General features: G+C 36.1%; 1 non-coding gene across 1 annotated transcript; it reads left to right on the forward strand.

Moving 5' to 3' along the window:
- Positions 1 to 2,348: 2,348 nt before the first annotated feature.
- Positions 2,349 to 2,455, forward strand: LOC121207494 (small nucleolar RNA R71). Its single transcript, XR_005902584.1, has one exon. It is a non-coding gene; the product is annotated as a small nucleolar RNA R71 (small nucleolar RNA).
- Positions 2,456 to 5,616: the final 3,161 nt, after the last annotated feature.

Below are 5,616 nucleotides of genomic sequence, written 5' to 3' on the forward strand. Positions count from 1 at the left end.
CAACAAAACTTCATGATTCCAAATCAAACCCTTAGCAAGAATGCACAACGCTGAACCCTTAGATGATTAACATCTAATTTAGACAATTTAGAACACCTAAACGGCACTTGTTCAAAACATTAAACAACTACATGTTCGGCTATTACCATAGGTGCATTAGAAATTTATACTATCAATAAGCTCAACTCCTTAGCTCCTAATCGGTACACTAAGACCATCTTAACTTATTTCTCATCTTGTTAACAAAAACATAGTAAAGCAAGTCTTTATACACAATTATTATCAATTCATCCATCCACTAGGGACATAGCCTAATGTTCAATAACAAACTCCTCCTTTATCAAATACATATTCGGTAAGAACATGGTAACTTATACTACATCAAATTTAAGCATATAAATTACTCAAACACAATCAAATTCACATTCAGTCTTGGTACATAATAAGGTAGCCGATTCTTTTCCCTTAGCACCCAATGCTCACTTATGATTATTTGTATAGTTCAAACACTCATCTACCATTGTTCATCTAAATTTAGCATAACAACCATCACCCTTATTAATTACCATAGCCGAAAGCCCTAATCATTCCCACAATCAAAAATTCAACATGGGTTACTAAAATAACTTGGTATCTCATTCAAGATTAACCAAAATTTCAAGAATTAACATAACTTCTTACCTTAATGTTAACTTAAGGTGACCAAATGCCTTTCTCCCATCTTCCTCTTTACATTCGGCCAAGAAGAAAGAAAATGCAAGCTTTGTTTTCATCACCCTTCATTTCCTTATTTCAATTACTTTTTTTTTATGTTATAAAATATAAAGCTACTAACTAATAATTAATACATATTATATGTATATAACCCATCATGGTCGGCCACTACTTATCATAAGTGGAAATTTGACATGCAAACCCATTGTTTTTATAACATGAACTAATAGATCCTTATAGATTAACCTATCACATTTAAAAAGTGTCACACATGAGTCCTATTATCTAAATTCACATGCCATCGACTAAATCGAAGCTTAAAACTTTCACACATTCATATTCACATATTTTAGACAATAAATATCATATTCAAATACTTCGGTGACTCAGTTTAGCGGTCCCGAAACCGCTTTCTGACTAAGGTCAATTTAGGGCTGTCACACGTGTTGATTTCGTACATTGGCCCATTTCCTCCATTTTTGGCCCTTTTCTCGTTCCTTTTAGTCTCCTATGCTCACCTAAGTATAAAACATGAAATTAAGGCATTAGGAGCATCGAATTCACGAAATCTAAGGAAAAATCATCCATAAAATGTGCTAAGCATAGGATAAAATATGTATAAATTACGGTTTATCACCTTTTATTTGTTAGAAGCTCCTTTAAGAATTTCGCATATGTAGGCATCTACGGTATAGCTTCAACAAAAGGTAAGTTAATATGCAGTTGTTTAAAAAGTTCAAGAAATTTACTGAATTGTGCATCCATGCAGTCTTTCTTCAACTTTGCTGGGTATGGGATTGGTGGTTTATATTCTCTTGGCACTAAGTTGTCATTGTTTTTGGGTTCAACCTGCTTTCTATCAACTTCTTGTGGTGGCTTTTTTTCAGATTCAGCTAACACTTTCTCACTCCTTAGTGTAACTGCTTTCACGTGCTCTTTTGTGTTGGGTTCAGTGTTACTTGGCAGGCTACTTTGTAGTCGTTCGGAAATCAACTTGGCGAGCTATCCAATCTGAGTTTCAAGCCCCTGGATTGATGCTTGTTGATTTTTGAGTGTCATCTCAATATTCTAAAAATGAGTTTCTGACACCGAGATGAATTGGTTAGCATCTCCTCAAGGTTCAGCTTTTTCTCCTGCTAGTACGGTGGTTGCTGAAAGCCTGGAGGGGGTGGTAGTCTTTGATTTCCTTAGCCTCCCCATGAAAAATTTGGGTAGTTCCTCCAACTTGATTGTTTTGAGATCGAGGATTATTACCCATGTAATTTAACTACCCATTCTCCATGTTGTGGCCATAAGGTGGGTATTCTAAACTGCTTGATCCACCTCCACATCCTTCGCACTGCATTACTAGGTGAACCTATGAAGAACAAAGAAAACCATCAATTTTCTTATTCAAGAGTTATACCAGATTAGAGAGCATGGTGATCGAATCAACATTATAAACACCAGCTGTTTTTGTTGGCTTTGTCGTCATGACTTGCCACTGATAGTTATTCAGTGACATCTCCTCTATAAATTCATAAGCATCTTCAGTTGTCTTATTATTGATGGTTCCGCCAGCAGCTGCGTCAACCATCTGCCAAGTCGAAGGGTTCAGGCTATTGTGAAACGTTTAGACCTGTAGCCAGAGTGGTAACCCATGGTGAAGGCATCTATTCAAAAGGTCCTTATATCTCTCCTATGCATCGTAAAGTGTTTCTAAATCCATCTGTATAAAAGAAGAGATATCATTACATAATTTAGCTGTTTTAACCGGCGGAAAATATTTTAATAAAAAACTTTTCAATCATTTGTTCCCAAATAGTGATTGACCCCCGTGGCAACAAGTTCAACCACTATTTATCATTATTCCTCAACGAAAAAGGGAATAACTGAAGGCGAATGGTGTCATCAGAAACGCCATTAATTTTAAATGTATCACATAGTTCCAAAAAGTTTGACAAGTGAGCGCTGGGATCTTCGTCCTGCAAACCATCAAACTGAACAAATGGTTGGATCATTGAAATGATATTAGGTTTCAGTTCAAAATTATTTGCAGCAATAGCAAGTCTAACTATGCTCGATTCAGTTCCTGTTAAAGAAAGTTTAGCATAATCATACAGAGTGTGCGGAGCAGGATTCTGACTAATAGCAATCGCAGGAGGTAGTGGATTTTCTTGGTTTTTAACCATCTCCTCGGTTATGGTGAAGTATCATCCTCTTGCTCTTCTGTGTATCGTAAGCTTCGCCTTATTTCTCTTCAGTTTTTACGAATTGTGCGATCGATCTCACTATCAAGCAGTAATGGTCCTGATGGGTTTCTTCTGGTCATAAACTAGAAAAACCTGTCAGAAGAAAATAAATGAAGAATTAGAAAAGAAAATAAAAATTCAAATTGAAATAAAGTAAAATGGCTAAAGTAATAAAAATCAAGTGTTCCTAATATCCTAGTTCCCCGGCAACGGCGCCAAAAACTTGGTACGTGATATTCATGACAGCTTTTAAAGATTTATGAAACAATCGTTCTTGAGACTAACTTATTATCACGATTAAGGCAAGTGTACCTATCGAACAGTAGCATAGTTTAGCAAGACCGGATTGTCGAACCCAAAGGGACTAGGAGTACTAGTTTTTACTTCCTTTTTATTATCTAGCCTAGAAATTAAGAGGTTTGGTTATCTAAACTAATTACTAACTAAGAATGCATAGAAAGAAAATTTGGGAAAATACTTTTGGGAAAATTCGATTGATTAAGAAAATACCTAAGGAAAAATCCACCTAGACTTCACTTGTTATTTGACTCTGAATCAGACGATTTATTCATTTGACTTGATCCATAGAAATCCCTAAGTTATGTTATTATCTCTCTCGATACTAATAACGTCTAACCCTAGGTTGAATAATTGAAATCTCTTTCTAATTAACACTCTAGAATTGCATTAACTCGATCTATGGATTCCCTTATTAGGTTTCACCCTAATCCGGCAAAATCTTATCACCCTATCTCTAGGCGTGCAATCAACTCCGCTTAATTATGACAAATTTAATCTTAGACAGGATCTATTCCTCCTCTGAATAAGAGCTTAAATTGAATCAATATCCTGGAATATCAAAACAAGAATTAAGAACACATAATTAAGAACAAGTCAAATATTTATCATACAATTCAGATAATAATAGCAAGATTCGCCTTAGGTTTCATTCCCCTTAGGTATTTAGTGATTTCAGTTCATATTTATGAAAGAAAACATCTCAAAAGCATAAAGATAACAAAACATAAGAAAACCTAAAACTCCTGAAAGAACTTGAAGGGAGATCTTCATTCTTGATGATGAATTCGACTTCTGAGATAGATCAATTGACTTTCCTTGAGTAATTCCTTGCTTCCTACCCTCCGTCCCCTTTTTAAGTACCTTCTCAGGTGTTTAAATAGGCTTTAGAATGCTAAAGAGCCCCTAAAATTGGCCTTTTTTGAATAAGGTTTTACCTGGGCTCAGCAGGGACATGCCCGTGTGCGATTACTCCAGCCCGTGGTCAAGGCTGTTGAACAGGCACGAGCATGTAGTATACTCGTGTAAGTTGTGATTCAATCCTGCCAAAGGGACACGACCATGTGACACACCTGTGTGAGAAAGTCCAGGCCGTGTTGATTTCCCACGTGGGTCCAATTTCTCCGTTTTTGGCCCGTTTCTTGCTCTTTTTACTCTCCTATGCTCACCTAAGTATAAAACATGAAATTAAAGGATTAGAAGCTTCGAATTCACCAATTCTAAGGAGAAACCATCCATAAATGTGCTAAGCATGGGATAAAAATATGTATAAATTATGGTTTATCATGTATAATATTATGACATGTTGCATGATGCATTGCATGGGGATGGGTTTTTATATGATTGGAGGAAGTGTACTGTACTGGCAGCTCTACTGCAAATCACTGATGGCTCTAAGCCTATTATATTGGCAGCTCTACTACAAATACTGTTTAGTGCCGCAACCGGTGCTATTTTGGAGTGTAGGGATGGGTGGGTTGATTTTATCCCCACATGGAGTGTAAGGCTGGACAGAGTGGAGTGTAGAGCCTGGTTGGGTAGGGCTTGCATAATGTTCAAACTGTTACTGTTGCATGACTATTTTTTTACTGAAATGGGCTACAGCCCACACTGATACTGTTACTGTAATGGGCTAATGCCTTAACTGAAACTGAACTGTTACTCATACGGGCTTAAGCCCAGACTATTTTGTTCACTGTATGATTGACTATTTGTTTATTAATGGATTACACACTGATTTTTCATAAACTCATCCTTCTGCTTATCTTTGCAGGTAACCCTTAGACGAATTGATGCTATGATGGACTCAAAAGTGACCACACAACCGCTCATGCTTTCATTCTTGCCTCTTTATTTAAGTAATTTAATTTGGGTATTTTTTTGTAATAAGGCCTCTTTAAAGTTTTACCTTTTAATTTGGGATTTTTACTTGCATTTACATAAACTGCTAATTGTAGGAAAAAGACGGGTTTTCAAAAAGGTAATTGTTTTTCAAAAACACCACGTTCACGCAATATATTTTAAAAGCTTCCGCAACAAACAATATTTTTAAGAGTAATAACAATTTTAATATGATTAGCATTTTGCTAAACAACTTAAGTTTTATACTAAATGATCCTCTATGAAAACACATGAAGAGGTTAAATATTTAGTAAGAGTTTTCATCGATATAACACTTTACGAAAAACAACCAATGTGACATCGCCAGAGGATGATCCCAAGAGAGCAGAATTCTGGTTAGAGAATACAATCAGAGTTTTCATCGAACTGTCCTGTTCACTGACCAAGTGTGTTAAAGCGTGGTATCGTTATTGAAATATATGACTTACCAGTGGTGGAACATGTTGATTTCCGTAGTGCCAAGAGAGCAGAT

This window comes from Gossypium hirsutum, chromosome A09 (genome assembly GCF_007990345.1).
Source record: "Gossypium hirsutum isolate 1008001.06 chromosome A09, Gossypium_hirsutum_v2.1, whole genome shotgun sequence".
NCBI classification, from domain to species: domain Eukaryota; kingdom Viridiplantae; phylum Streptophyta; class Magnoliopsida; order Malvales; family Malvaceae; genus Gossypium; species Gossypium hirsutum.